The sequence below is a fragment of the Ictidomys tridecemlineatus genome, chromosome 6 (genome assembly GCF_052094955.1).
Source record: "Ictidomys tridecemlineatus isolate mIctTri1 chromosome 6, mIctTri1.hap1, whole genome shotgun sequence".
NCBI lineage: Eukaryota > Metazoa > Chordata > Mammalia > Rodentia > Sciuridae > Ictidomys > Ictidomys tridecemlineatus.
The window spans coordinates 130,252,972-130,270,157 of record NC_135482.1 but is presented as its reverse complement, the minus strand read 5'-3'; positions in this window follow the sequence as shown (position 1 = coordinate 130,270,157).

The following is a 17,186-nucleotide window of genomic DNA, read 5'->3' as shown; positions in this document are numbered from 1 at the left end:
TTCTAAAAATATAATTATATTCAGAGATTTGTCGAATCCTCTTGTCTGGTTCTCTGACAGGAGAGTGAGTTATTAGGTTAAGAATAGCCACGTGGAAGTTCCTGAAAATGATTCTTGTACTGGTAAAGTAGACCCAATGTGATGCCACTTCCCTGTGGGACTTGCCAAGCTTGGTGCCACTGTTAAAGGTTTCAGAGATGCAGAGCTTAGTGATTCTCAGCACAACTTCATGTAAATTGCTTCTTTATCCATGCTACAGCTGAGTAGATCTTGGGGGATGATTTTAGATTAATATAAACGGAATAGTGGGAGGTATAAATTACAACTGCCCTTTCAAATTGCTAAGAAACAAATGAATATATTGCCTGACACAGAGCATTCAGATAATTTCTCTAGATGAGGAGTGTCTGAGTTTGAAATATTAAAAATTTACATATTGAATTTCTAATCCCCAGTTACGTCAGAATGCCACCTTGTTTAGAAGTAGGGTCATTAATGAGGCAATTAATTAAGATTAGGATATACAGGAGAAAGGCAGACTCCTAATCTAACCTGATGACAATCTTTGTAGAAGGAAAATTTGCACACATATATACATGAAGAGAACACAATTTAAAGATTGTAATTATGCCAAAACAAACTAGAGATTGATTTAAAGCTAGAAGAGAAACATAAAACTGATGCCTTTCTTGCTTTCAGAAAGAGCATGGCTCTGCCTACATGTTGATCTCAAACTTCTACCTGCTGGAAATTTCTCTTCTGGGTACTTTGTTATGGAAACCTTTAGAAACTAACATAATGGGTCAGTGAGGTATTTGTTTTTCTGTACAGGGCCAGATAATAAATATTTCAGGCTTCTCAGGCTATTGCATCTATAATGCAACTATGTTATAGCCCAAAACCATTCATAGATTTTATATAATGGAATGAGTTTGGCAGGGTTTCAGTAAAACTTAAAAAATAAACAAAATCATAACAGCAGGCTGAAATTGACATTGACATAGTGGTTTTGCTTTGCAGATCCTTATTTTGGACCTATTTACAAGTACCAGCAACATGCTTGTTCTCACTTTGCAACAGTCACTGTGTCTTTATAGCCAGGCTCAGGATTCTGCCAACCCTTTTGCTCCCCACCACATGCCAGTCCTGCCCAGATCTTCACCATATTAACAACTGAAGGGAGATCCTCCTGGCCCTCTACACTTCTCAGATCATGTTACTTGTTCCAATGGGCTGAGGTAGCATCTACCTTAGATCACTTAGTTGCTATAGGGTGAGGGATTAAAACTTATTCCCTCTACCAAATACTTTAGCCTTTAAGTCCATTTAACAATATTTAAACCACACTAATTATTTAAGTGGAAAAGACTTTAAATGGAGAATTAGTAATATATGTAACATAGCTGAAAAGTTAAAAAGGGGAATGCTGAGATAACAGATATTTTTAATTGCAAGGAGAAGTTACCACTTTTAGGCTGAAAAGATTCTGCACTGTAGGAAATGACTAATCTTAGTCCATTTGAGCTGCTGTAACAAAATAGGATAAACAGCTTAGCTTACAAAGGACAGAAGTGTATTTTTCACAGTTCTAGAGGCTGGGAAGTCCAAGATTAAGGTGCTAGCAGATTCTGTGTCTGTTTGGGGTCAACTACCAGGTACATAAAGTCATCATCTTGCTGTTTTCATTTGGCATAAGTACCAAGGCAGTTCTTTGGGGTCATTAATACATTTCTTGAGGTTTCTATCCTCATGATCTAATAACCTTCCAATACCCCACCTCCTAGTACCCTCGCTTTAGGGATGAGGCTGCAACGTAGACATTTTGTTCAGACCATATGAACTAACTAATCATCATGATATATGATCAGAATTCAAGGAGCATACCACATAGCTAGTGCTCAGATCTCTGAAAAGATCATAGCAATGATGGTGCTTAGATCTAAGTCCTGATTCTCAGAACAGCAAAACAATGTGATTGGCTGGTGTGAGTAGCTCTGAGGGGCCCCCCATGGATCTTTCTAGTAGTGATAAAAGAAGTCAGAAGCTGAGCTCTATAGTTGGTGTGATGCTGACTCAGATTAGAGACAGGATTATTTATTTTTCCCCCTCTTTGCCTCAAATGCTTCTAATAGAATCATGGGAAAAGGAAGATGGCAATATAGTATAGACCCAGCCCCAGAATCACAGAACAACTCCAGAAGGGAGGCCTTCAGGCTGACAGAAAATTGCTGCAGAACAAGCACAGTAAATATAACAAATAGGTATTTCAAATATCTAATTAAATTCCAGATTCTCATATATATATATATATATATATATATATATATATATATATATGAGAGTTTACATGGAACTAGAGAAATAAAACTCTAGTTTATTTTCTGAGTATGCATAATTTCCATGGAATGCTGTAGAACTGTGAAGGACAAACACTAGATTTGTTTATTTCTGTTTCTGGACAAAACTTAAGAAAATAGAACAATGTTCACTCTGGCTTTTAGCTGTAATGTTGCTTTGTGGACATGAAGGAAAACTATTGCCAAATGCAAAAGCATGGGAACAATTTTTGTACTTATCAGCTTGGAACAGGCATAGGGAAGAGATTGTCCATAAAATATGGCATTATACTTGAGAAAATACAAAAATACATTTGTAGAGAAACAACTCACTACGTTATCTGACATCAAAGTATAACTAAAACAACATGTTCAAAAAAGAAATAAGAATTTATTTATATTACAGAACTGTCCACAAATTACAGGTTCCTTAAAATTATATAGTGCAAGATATTCAGGGTAATTATAAATAATGTCTAAAAATTTTAACATAAATTAAAAGCAACTCGAACAACACCACAAAATCAGAATGGCTAACATGCAATTTAAGAAATCGTTTCAGACTGGTGAAATGACTATCTATCTATCTATCTATCTATCTATCTATCTATCTATCTATCTATCTATATATATGCCAGAATTAATCTACTAATAGAACACTTTAAAGAAATAAACTTTGTGAAGGTAGCATTTCACAAGAATGCTATTTTCCTTTCTCTACTTTTTGTTCCAGAATCTTGATTATAAATATGAGGCAATTTCTCTCAATACATGCATTTGTATTTGAAGTTTTACTATATATTGGCTCTTCAACATGGGATATGTGAAAGTAATTATATAGGCAAATACTGAAATTATATTAATGGAAATTACGTACATTTTATTATATATCTAACTGATATACTGTACATGCTAACATATCTTCAGTTATATATATATTTAATTTTTCAATGATACATGGCATGACATTTCCTATCCCAGTTTGGATTAGAAATTGGTTTTCATTTTATTCCTGCCTCCTGTTTCTCTGCACCATGCAGTGTCTTCAAATTCTTCAAAGTGACCCCAAGTTTTCATTTCAATGTAGGCTTGTACAGATGTGAAAAACTTAGCTTATTATAAAAGAATTATGTAAGTAAGGACAAAATTATCCACATAGGATTTTTTTTTAGAATTATTTAAACACTTCACAAGGAGAAACTTTGAATGAAAAGCATTCTGTTAGAAAGGTAAATTTTGCATTATTTGCCAAAAGGACCCAATAGATAGAGTGAGTCTTGGTGTCCATGCTCAGAAACTGTCTTGCAGACACATTTAGTTTTTTTAAAAATAGTATCATGTTATATGCAACACATAAAATTTCAAATAACATTGAAAAATAAATGACAACATAATCTAGATTTCCACCACCTCATTTAGAATATGTTTAATTTCAATTGATAGAGTCATAGTGATTTACTTAAATGAGTTCATTCTTCTTACAAAAAGGTTCACAGTTAAGAAATTGCTGGTGTTGGTTCAGCTACTTGGCAGTAGCAATTCCAATGGGCCCAAGATCGTTGCTGCAATTCCATTTATCCTGGCCTCTTTTTGTAAGAAGGAAGGATAAAGAGAAGATGCTAGCCACATTGTTCATCCATTCGAAGCAAGTGAAAGCACTGCTTCTGTCCTATAAAGAACTACAGCTGATTTATTCTCTTTGTTCACAGTTCATTATCTTGGACACCCTATCTGAAAGGAAAGCTGGAAAGTAATCACTGAAATTAGGCACAATCATTTTTTTTTTTTAATTTGTAAGGTCAAAGGAAAAGGTTTGCAGTAGGTAGCATAAAATGTCAAATGTGCCATTATACTATTGAAAGATAAGAAGAACTAGAACTACAGAGCTTTTCTCCTACATGGCCTCCATGACTATAACTGGAAGCATATGCTCTTCACCAATTGATTTCATTTCTCATTTATTTTATTTTATTTTATTTTTTTGTCTGTCTTCTCTAGAAATTTATGAGTATTGGCTCTCGCATATCAGTAGCAGCCAGGGACTTGGCTGTTTATCCTAGAGCATGCAGTGGTTATAATGAGTATGTTCAGTCATTCTTTTTTTAATTTAATATTTATTTTTTAGTTATCGGCGGACACAACATCTTTGTTTGTATGTGGTGCTGAGGATCGAACCTGGGAGGCACGCATGTCAGGCGAGCGTGCTACTGCTTGAGCCACATCCCCAGCCCCTCAGTCATTTTTAAGTGAATAGTTTTTCCTTTTTATCTAGTATCCCTTTAGACTTTACTTATTTCTCTGGTTTTCATTTTTTCCTTCTATCTTACTATCTCTCTTTTACCTTCTTTTCATAATGATTTTCACCTTTATTTTTTTACTTCTTGCTTCTGATCTGATGCATTTGAAATACACTTCCTTTTTTTTCAGTCCTCTGTATTATTTTTTCATTTTCCTAAATCTCTTTTCTCCTGAGTTTCTCTCACACTACATTTTGCACTCCCAACACATAATTACCTTTGTTCTTACTATCAATTCCCATTGCTCTTTCTGTTTACGTGCTCTATTTCCTTGTTTTTTTTTCATTGTTTTTTAGCTTGTTGTTTGTGTTCTTGCTTTTAGAGTTGATTTTTTCCTTCATGATTTCAAGGTCATAGACTTCAGTTCCAGACAATTTTATTCAGTTAACTCTTGATGTTACTTTTATTAACTTTTATGTATGATGAAATATTTGCAAATATTTAAGCACAGTATTTTACTAACTGAATATAACAAAATTGCCCCAAATTGTGTAAATATTTGATATATATAAAGATCCTTAATAAGAAAGAGTATGATCTCATCAGTGTAGTGTTTATTGTGAATATATAGTTTGCATCAAATGCAAACATTTTTTATGCCATAGGAAAAAACCTTGAGAAGGTAAGCTGAGAATGATAATGGCAAGATAAACAGAGACTGAGAGAAGACATAGACAAATGGTGGAATGATTAATGCTGTATCTACACAGTACAGGTGTTTGGTACTTGGGCAAGTGGTCAGAAAACAAATTGAACATTTGTTCTTCCTGACAAAGGGATTAGAAAATGAGGTTGATTATAGCTTTATAAATGAAGGTTTAAGTAAACCGCTTTCCTTGATTGATTTCTTTGGTATTTGCTAAAACTACAACGGAACATTCTATTGGGAATTCGTTTGTTTGTGTTTGTTTCCTGAAGACGTGAATTAGCTTTTAATCAATGGAATAAATAAAGACATTATAAAACAGCTGTGATGGTTTTATTAGCAATTACACTGTATCTAAACAAATACAAAACATTTCAGAGGTAATGATGATATTTGTTCAAATCTTTCCCAACATTAAGATGATAGAACCTAAAACAGTGTTTCACTAGAACTTCATGGTAAAAAGAATCTTAGAGTGTGTCTTATTCTGACTCTCTCTCAATCAAATTATTTCATCACCCACAAGCATTTTTAGAACTTTTTTATATACCAGGCACTATAGATATACAAATCTGAATAAAACAGAGATGGTCGATACATTTGAAAGTATGGCAGAGCTATTTAAAAGCAGCTTATGTTTAAGGCGTAAGAACTTATGAATTGGCAACTGTTTAAGGGAAGATATGAAGACTGTGGGACTGGCTTTCTATTTGTTTAACATTTTCTAAAGAGATACTTGATATTAGAAATATCATGCATGGTGCTCTATCTGAGAGGTGATGATTTTAACATAAGGTAAAAATTTTGTAAAAATTGAAAAAAAAAAAAGAATTATGAAAGGAGTAAATAGGATGCCCTGAGCAAGAATCTTGTGAATGTTGGAAGTGTTTTGAGAGATGTTAGCCACAGAAAACCATGCTGAAAGGTGTTATTTAGGGTGAAAATAGGCAAGCCATGTAAAGATGGGGAAAAGAGCATTGGGAGACAAGGAATTCCAAGCAGGTCAAATTACAGTTATTTCAACTTGAAATAACTTGGCTCTTTCAGGAAGACTAAGAGAATTTCCAATATAATTGGAGCATATTGTGACAGCAGCATTATAGCAGGTTAGGCAGGGGCTAGATCAATTTAGGATTTTAGATTTTGTTGTAGATACATTAGGAAGAGGACCATTAATGTGGCCTTCTGTTGAAATATATATTTGTTTTGAACTTTAACACTTATAAAACTATTATGAAAAATTTTAAATATATGTCAAAGAGAAATGTTTAAATATTTCATACATCTGTCACCAAGACTATACTAGTGATGCAGTTTTTCCCCTGGCCATTTGACTCATTAATCATCATACTCAGTGGTCCATCACACATTATTTTTATTTACATCATCAATGGAAAGAAGTATATATGTTGTTCATATGATACATACTCCTTGAGGGACTGTAATAAATTGTATATTCAGTTTTGATAGACGTGATCTTATGATAAGGAGAGGTTTTCCTGCTGCTTCAAAAGTAGCAAGTAAGACCCATGGTAAAGATAAAAACTCTTTGAATATGCCACATTCAAAACAAAAAACTTAAAATAATGTGGGAAAATACCTTTTACAGAACTTAGTAAATTCTTCTGAAGCAGCAAGTCTACTCACACTTTCTAGGATTAATAAAAAAAGCTGGAGGCAAGAGAAGAAATCATTGATCATAAAGTTATTAATATAGCATAGCATTTGAGTACTCTCACCCCCATATCTTCCATATCAATAAAGGGTGTGGGTAGGAGAAATTGAGATATGTGCTGGGCCAGAAGCTTCCAGCAGCAAGAATGTTTAGAGTGACACCTTCTTATAAGTTGTTGGAAGTGTGACCAGAGTGGATCTCCTTTAGCAAAACCCCCGCTCTCACCAAAGGACCCCAGAAAATGTCATGTCTTCGCACCACCAGAGGGCCAGAATGCAGATGATATTCTTCACTGTAACCAGTTGTATTAAACAAGGAAATAGTCAACCAAGAGTAAAGGACAATACTTCAGAAGAGTACTCGTCATTTTCTTCTCTCTTCCCTACCTAACATGACTAAGGACAAAGTTAATTATACTTAAGCTGAATAACAGCGGCATTTTAATATAGGCAAATAGAGAGTTGAAAGATTTGCCATGTCATTTTATCAATCAGGAGCCTGAGAGAAAAATGCTGCTACATTAATTCAGGATTATTTTAGGAGAACTTAATAATGCACAATTAACTAGTTATTGAAAAAAATAATAATAGTGGAATTAAGAACAGGAGAGTCTAGGTTAACAACATCACGACTGTTAGCTTCTCAAGCCTGAGCAGCAGAGCTGTAACTAGGACTCAAAAGAGAACCTAGGAAGAAGGCATTAAAGGAGGACCTATGACCTTCAGGTAGAGGAAAGAGTGAGGAAAAAAAAAATACTTGGATCATCTTTCTTCTTTCCATGTGATATTCAGTCTGGTTTTCCATTAGTCAGCCAAACTGGAAGCCAGAGGCCAACAGACACCACAATTTACTCCAGACAACTCACACTCCCTAGGGGAGAGATGGTGTGGGGAAAGGGTAGAGAGTGGATCTGAAGAGGAAAGGGAAACATTCTGGGTACATTATCAAAGAAAGGGAACTGTGGTTGAACAGAGCATAACGGAATAAATAATTACACAAAATGCTTGATATTTTTAACTCATCAAGTTCAAACTATAAATCAAACAAATAACTAGAATTGCTAGAATCAAGGCTTCATAAATTTTACTGCCAAAAGTTTAATGTAATTATAGTTCCCAGAATGTCCTTCTCACTTTTAGATCCAGTTTAGAAAAGAAATAATTGGGTATTGTAGAGTAAGAAGGAATAATTCAGTCAAATAAAGAAGGAACCTAAATTCCTGTTTGTGAGACAAGTTTTGTAGTAGAGTTGTTAGAGAAATAATAAGAACCATGTGATAGTAGCAGAAATGAAATTGCTTTTGTCATCAGAGAAAAATCAGGTTTGAATCTTGACTCTGTAATTTAATTGCTGGGCATCATTAAAGTCACTTGTCTTACTGAAGTCTTAATTTCTTCATTCATTAAATACTATTATCCATCCACAGCTTGACTACAAATGAACTGAGCTGAATATTGGTAAGTATATTTTCATTCAGATTGGCCTGTGATTAAATAATTTTTTACAGGGAAAAAAAAGAAAGTTGGTGTATCAAAGTAATGATGAACACATGATGATGAACACTTGTTTTGTACTTTTAAAAGAAGTTGGCATTTTTTGTATGGAAAGGATAATGAATCATTATCATAAAAGTAGATACTAAAATTTTAAAAGAGTCTTCTGTTCTAGAATTATGACTTAAAAATTGTCTGTAACCAGTTAAGGTCATCATTTTTTTAAACATCCCTGTACATTTTGTTATTGACATGGAAGAAACTGATAATCTTAACAGGCATTCTGAGTAACAAAGTAAAAAAAATGGATCCAACCAAGACACACTTACTGTTTTAGTCAGATTTTTTTGCTGCTGTGACTAAAATGACCCAACCAGAAGAATTATAGGGGAGGAAAACTTTATTTTGTGATCACAAAATAAAAGTTTCAATCCATATACAGCAGGTTCCATTCCTCAGGGCTCAAGGTGAGGCTGAACATTGTGGCAGAAGAATGTGGCAGGGAGAAGCAGCTCATGTTATGATCAGAAACCAGAGAGAGGGACTCCACTCTCCAGATACAAAATATATACCCCACAGCCATGCCCCCAATGAACCACTTCCTCCAGCCACACCCCACCCGCCTCCAGTTAATCCCATCGTGGATTAATTCACTTGTATTGTCCCATACATGAGCTTTCAGGGGACATCATATCTTTTCATTGCAAATAATAAAAAGACTCCTAAAATAAAATTCCTTGGAAGAAGAAGAGTAAGAAGCACCAATACTCTAGAGTAGAAATAACCAGAGCTAAGAAATCTGGGAGGAGGCCTGCCCTTCAGGACAGTATCTACTAATGGTTCAAGCTGTTTGCTTTCTTTATATCACAAGGAAAACTTTCATGTTATCAAACTTATATTTGCAAAATATAAAGTAGGTGACTGTTGATAGTTCTTTTTATTCCAAAGATGTAGGAAATGACTCAAAAGTCATGTTTAATAATATGATCTGCTCCATCTTATGTACACTGTCCTTAAAATGGTCCAGAATACTTGTAGTTCCCTGAATCATGTTCCTTCTTACTTCTTTCTCCTGAAATTTTCTTCCCTTTCAAATGTAATATTTTTTCATGCTACCTCTCCAGTTGTTTAGACTATTTTTTATATTTTATTTATGGTTTAGCCTAAGCTTTGACTTAGCTGAGCTTGCATGTGAATTAAATATGCAATCCTTATTAGCACATTGCTCTTCATATTCATCTCCCATTAATTTCATCATACTATGGTATTATAAGATTGCTACCTAAGCAATAGTCTACTACATGGATGAACATTAGAGACTTGTCAGTAACTTGTCATTAATAAAGTCATCAATAGAGAGTTTCCAACAGTTAACTTCAACTTGACCTCCAAAAAAAGATGACTGAAGTACTTTCAAGTTGCTTAGTAGAGTTCATATGTTCTTTTCCACTGAGTTCTTTCCTATACTGCTATAATATACCTTAATTATCTTTTAAAAATGCAGATTGAATTTTAACTTTAAATTTATTTATACATACTTTATAATTTTGCATATAGGGAAAAAAATGAAATACTTGGTTAAATTCTTAGACATTAATGAATAAATTGATGCTGAGCCACATTCTTTGTTTTCTGTTTAAGTTATTAAGCACAGATTAGATGGGTATAATACTAGGACCAACTTGAGTTTCTATATTATTTGTTAGTAACTAAAATGGTTTATCCTATATTTATCCTTTGTTTACATTTGACATTTTTGATACATATATAAGAGATATGTTGGTACAATAATTATAGAATATGAGTTTAAATTTTTTTACTTTGTTGTTTATAGATGATATTATCTTCCAAAATGGTATAAAATTGCTTTGTTATCTATTTTCTATGTATATTTTAAGTAATAGGTGGAATATTTTATTTGTATTAAAATTCAGTGTATTTAATATAGCTTATGAAGTAACACATTTCCACAAATAAACTATTTATCTGAATAATATTTAAGGTATTTCATGAAACATTCCATGAAAATTGCTTTAGTAAGTATGTAGTTCATGGTGATATGGTAAGAAGTGGTAATACCTGGTACTCTGAACCTAGTGTTGCCGAACTGTAAAAATAATGTATTGCAAAATGAAGAGAAAATAGAAGAAAACATCCATAAGTGACTTCCATAAAGAAGAAAACAGAAAATGAAAATCCAACCAATTTTCTTAAGTGAGAATCCCTCCAACCATGAAGCAAAAGAAAATAACACCCTTATCTGAATTATGTATCATTAAAAAACATTCTCAGTTATGAAACAACTCCTCAGATCAAAATTATAATTGATAGACCACATAAAATGAAACCTTAGGGTTATGAGAAAGTTTACACAGCCACAAGGTCACTGAATTCACTGAAAAGGTGTTTTACCAACTTGAAGAATTTTTACATTTACACTAATCTGAAGGCACTGTGAGCCAGAATCTAATGTAAAGAATTGAGTCATTCTATTATATCAGTTCTGTTTCTTTCAGCACCCAATGACAATTTAACTTTAAAAATTTTCCCAAAGGATTTTTAAATCAACATTGTTCATGTGACTCACTTTACTAAAATTAAAAACTGTCAGTTTGTGTGAGAAAATAGTTATTAGCAAGGTGGCTTTCTCAAAGAACTAGGGACCAAGGCAATACAAATATGCTGATGCTACATTATTTAAAAGTCACCTGTACTGACTTGGAAACATCATACATTAGATCTTTATCAAACACATGGGAGATTATTCCTAAAATATTTTTCAGAAAACATTAACAATGATTGGTAACAACTTTCTTTGACCTCATTCACTGTATGGTAAAGTCGCTTTTGGGTTTCAGGTATCAAGAAATGACATGAAAATAGTGTTTATGAAATTTGTATGTTCAATAATGTTTACACCAAAAGTAAAAAAAAAAATGAATAGGTTTTTCACTAATTCAAAATTTCAGATATTAAGTACACACTTGCCTTGAGAAAGTGCTAGGTCTGGAATTCTTCCATAAAGATTAGACTAGCTGATGAGAACCAAAGTAAATTAGGAATATCATTTGTTCCTGGGGGAAAAAAATCAAAGCATCAAAGCATCAAAACACCAAAGATAAAACTCAAAAAAAAATTATGATTCACAGAAGAGTCTTCTACTATGATTTTGAGAAAAACAATTTTGGAAACAAGAATCTCTGGATAAGTTAAATACCTCACCCTATTGTGAGGTATCATGAGAGAAGATGGAGAATAAAATGAAATATTTAAAGACAAAGATAGTGGTGTTTTTTTTTCTTTGCTTAAGGGGAGATTTTGTTTTGGAGGGGGGTTACTGGGTATTGCACTCAGGGGCATTTGACCATTGACTCACATCCCCAGCCCTATTTTGTATTTTATTTAGAGACAGAGTTTCACTGAGTTGCTTAGCACCTCGCTGTTGATGAGGCTGGCTTGAACTCAGGATTCTCCTGTCTCAGCCTCCTGAGCAGCTGGGATTACAGGCATGCACCACCACACCTGGCTGATAGTATGTTTTTTTTTTTAAATTATACTCAAGAAAAAAACAAAATTGAATCTAAAATCTAATGATTTTTCATGTTAAAAAAGAAAAAATATGGGCTGGGGATGTGGCTTAAGTGGTAGTGGGCTTGCCTGGCATGAATGGGGCGCTGGGTTCCATCCTCAACATCACATAAAATAAATAAATAAATAAATAAAGATATTGTGCCTAGCTAAAAAACTAAAAAATAATTTTTTTAAAAAAAATATGATGGAATTTTCTAACACTCATTTCTAATTATTTTACAGGACTGAGTACAGTTTTAAGGCATTGGTTAATGACTTCATGTAATGTGCCAGGTGATTAGACAGTCAGTAGTGTTCCAAACCATCTATTATCTGCTGGATGAAATAACAGAAAAATGTTTAGGATCTCTTATACATCAACATGGGCATATTTTCCAAGTGTTCTTATTGAATATAACATCGTACATAATCATGACAAAGTTTTCTATATGGAATGATTTATCTTTATTTTTTAACAAGATTTGTCAACTACAAATATCTGGATTTTATAATTACATTAGACCTTTTTAGTATTGGCATTTTTGATTCCCTAAATTTCTTTTCAGATCAATTAGGTTTATATTATGGTATTCACTTTGTAATGTCTGTGCTTTGTTCATTCGTTCATTCATTTAACTTGGTTTAGCAATCTTACAAAAAGTAAGAACCATGTGTCATTCTATAAGGAGGCAAAGTCATTTTTTATTTCAAAAGCAGTCCAAAACATGCAGTCTATAATCACTATGGTCTATTCAATCTTTAAATAAACATGATATTTAATGTTGGCAACATTAAAAGCATAAAAAATTTATGCATATTTAATCTTTTAATCAATAATATTCTCTTCCTCTAAATAATGTGGTGAATCTAAGCATTAATAATGCAGAAATGATGTTAAATACTCATTTCCTCATTATGATTCTCTCAGGATTAGAATATGGGAAAATTTAAATATTTCATTAATTTTTGAGTCATTGTTAAAATGCACCTTAATTTTCAGGAATAAACTCAAGCAAAAGAGAACAACTTCAAAATTAGTTTTCTTTAGTCATTTGATCAAGCTTTAAAAATTATTTATTTTAGTGAGAAATATTTTGTTTGTTTCTTTCTGCTCAATGTGTTAGTGTTTAGTAAACATTTAAAAATTAATTATTACTTTATGAATTTGTTTAAAGTATTGAAAAAACACAGATTATATTTGGCTAGTTATATTACAGTGTTAAAATGTATTTTTGTGACCAAAAATTTAAATTACCTGTTTAATTCCTGAATTAGAATCATAATATTGAAATATTACCATTATTATGGTTAACAATATTTTGTCTTCTACAAAACTGGCCAGTTTCCATTCTTATATACTATTTTAACATTTAAGAGGCTCTGTGTGTATTTCAGTGGTAAAACTCATGCTTATCTTGCACAAAGCCCTGAAGTTCAACTCCCAGCACCAAAAATTAAATAAGTTTGAATTAAATTTTACATTGAAATTATATGTATTAGAGGGAATGCCTTCAATTTTTCTCCATTCAGAATGATGCTAGCCTGAGGCTTAGCATAGATAGCTTTTACAATGTTGAGGTAAGTTCCTGTTATCCTTAGTTTTTCTAATGTTTTGCCAATGGCATTTCTTGTTGAAATAGATAAAGCAATCATGAAATTCATATGGAAAAATAAAAGACCCAGAATAGCAAAAACAACTCTAAGCAGGAAGTGTGAATCAGGCGGCATAGCGATACCAGATTTCAAACTATACTACAGAGCAATAGTAATAAAAACAGCATGGTACTGGTACCAAAACAGGTGGGTGGACCAATGGTACAGAATAGAGGACACAGAGACTAATCCACAAAATTACAATTATCTTATATTTGATAAAGGGGCTAAAAGCATGCAATAGAGAAAGGATAGCATCTTCAACAAATGGTGCTGGGAAAACTGGAAATTTATATGCAACAAAATGAAACTGAATTCCCTCCTCTTGCCATGCACAAAACCTAACTCAAAATGGATCAAGGAGCTTGATATCAAGTCAGAGACTCTACGTCTGATAGAAGAAAAAATTGGCTCCAATCTACATATTGTGGGGTCAGGCTCTAAATTCCTTAATAGGACACCCATAGCACAAGAGTTAATAACAAGAATCAACAAATGGGACTTACTTAAACTAAAAAGTTTTTTCTCAGCAAGAGAAACAATAAAAGAGGTAAATAAGGAGCCTACATCTTGGGAACAAATTTTTACTCCTCACACTTCAGATAGAGCCCTAATATCCAGAGTATACAAAGAACTCAAAAAATTAGACAATAAGATAACAAATAACCCAATCAACAAATGGGCCAAGGACCTGAACAGACACTTCTCAGAGGAGGACATACAATCAATCAACAAGTACATGAAAAAATGCTCACCATCTCTAGCAGTCAGAGAAATGCAAATCAAAACCACCCTAAGATACCATCTCACTCCAGTAAGATTGGCAGCCATTATGAAGTCAAACAACAACAAGTGCAAACTTGTACATTGCTGGTGGGACTGCAATTTGGAAAGCAGTATGGAGATTCCTGGGAAAGCTGGGAATGGAACCATCATTTGACCCAGCTATTGCCCTTCTCGGACTATTCCCTGAAGACCTTAAAAGAGCGTACTATAGGGATACTGCTACATCGATGTTCATAGTAGCACAATTCACAATAGCTAGACTGTGGAACCAACCCAGATGCCCTTCAATAGATGAATGGATAAAAAAAAAATGTGGCATTTATACACAATGGAGTATTACTCTGCACTAAAAAATGATAAAATCATGGAATTTGCAGGGAAATGGATGGCACTAGAGCAGATTATGCTTAGTGAAGCTAGCCAATCCCTAAAAAACAAATGCCAAATGTCATATTTGATATAAGGACAGCAACTAAGAACAGAATAGGGAGGAAGAGCATGAGAAGAAGATCACCATTAAACAGGGACGAGAGGGGGGAGAGAAAGAGAGAGAGAAAGGAAATTGCATGGTAAAGGAAGGAGACCCTCATTGTTATACAAAATTACATATAAGAGGAAGTGAGGGGAAAGGGAAAAAAAACAAGAGAGAGAAATTAATTACAGTAGATGGTTTAGGGAGAGAAGATGGGAGGGGTGGGGAGGGAAGGGGAGGGGAGGGGGGATAGTAGAGGATAGGAAGGGCAGCAGAATACAACAGAAACTAGTATGGCAGTATGTAAAAAAGTGGATGTGGAATTCATTTCCCCCCCCACATCCTCACCAATATTTATTGTGACTTATATTCTTGATAACTGCATTCTTTAAAAAAATTAAAAAACAAAACAAATAAAAACCCCTTGATTTTATTTATTTATTTTTATGTGGTGCTGAGGATTGAACCCAGCGCCTCCCAGGTGAGCTCTATTGCTGAACCACAATCCTAGCCCCATAATTGCTATTCTATCTAGAGATGAAATCTTTAGAGTAGTTTTAATTTTTATTTCTCTAATTGCTAGTGATGTTGACCGTTTTTTCATATATTTGTTGACTGATCCTATTTCTTCTTCTGTGAAGTATCTGTTCTCAGTTCCTTTGCCCGTTTACTGATTGGGTTATTTGGTTTTTGTGTTAAGTATTTTGAGTTCTTTATAGATCCTGGAGATTAATGCTCTAAGGTACAGGTGGCAAAGACTTTTTCTGGTTCCGAAGGCTCTCTCTTCATGTTCTTGATTGTATCCTTTGTTATGAAGTTTTTAGTTTCTCACTATCCCATTTTTTGATCCTTTATTTTACTTCTTTTTTTTGTGGTATATTTGGGATTCAACTCAGGGGCACTCGGCGACTGAGCCACATCTCCAGCCCCATTTGCATTTTATTTAGAGACAAGGTCTCATTGAGTTTCTTAGCATCTTGTTTTTTTGCTGAGGCTGACTTTGAACTCACAATCCTCTTGCCACAGCCTCCCAAGCCACTGAGATTACAGGCATGAGCCACCATGCTCGGCTTGATTTTACTTCTTGCACTTTAGGAGTCTTGTTTGAAGAATTAAGTTCTTAAGGCAACATGATGGAGATTGGGCCTATATTTTTGTTTGTTTGTTTGTTTTTCTAGTAGGTGCAGGGTCTCTGGTCTAATAGTCCACCATTCTATAGCAAATAATATAGTATTAAAAAGTACAATCCAAATAGAACATAATTATTATTCTATCACAAAAAAGTTCACATATATCAAGACATATATGTGCTCTGTACATAAGTATACAAACACATACACAGTTACACACACACACACACATACAAACACACACACACACCTATACATATAGAAGTTTCTGGGCATATATATTCACATTTATCAAAAGAAGCATGAGGAAATTTAAAATGTAAAAAATAATGAAAGGCAGGACAGTAAAGAAATCATATGGGAAAAAAAAAGTCTGATAAGGGAAAATCTTTCAAATACTTATGTTGCCTGGAATGGAACACAAAATTCAATTAGATATATTTGGTTTTACATTCTTTGGAATTATGAAAACAAATAATGTTTGATTTACTTTTTCCCCTAGATCCATCCTATGTAAGAAACAATTCAAAAACTGATGTTATCATTTTTATTATTGGTAAGATTAAAGAATTATCTTGATAGATAATAATTAACATAAGTCTCAATAATAATTATGAGAAAGTATTCCAAGCTGTATAAAGAAAAGAACCATTTCCTGTTCTTCTATTCTTTTATTCTTTGCAGGTAGTACTGATCCTGGCAAAGGCTGGGAACAGAATGGGGGTAAGCTGCTAAACCTACACAGATTGAAGGGTGAAAACCTTGCTTTGAAGACGTGACTTATGGTGTGAGCAGGAAATTTTATAAAATATATATGGGCAAAAACATAAACCAGGACATCACAAACAGTAGTTTCTAAATTGGTCAACAATTGTTGTGTAAAACACACAATTTGATTTGTGTTTTTATAAGATACTGTTTTTGGCACACACAGAATTTGATCATTTTCTTTTAACCTCTTTTCATGGTCACTTTTATTGTTATAAAAATGTAAGAAAATGGCAGAAGCCAAAATCTATTGTTTGGCTTCTTTCAAAATTCCCCATTGAATATGTTTTTCTGTTAATCAACTTGAATTATTCCCATTTGTATAAGCCCAAACATTTACCTGTACATGTAATTATTTTC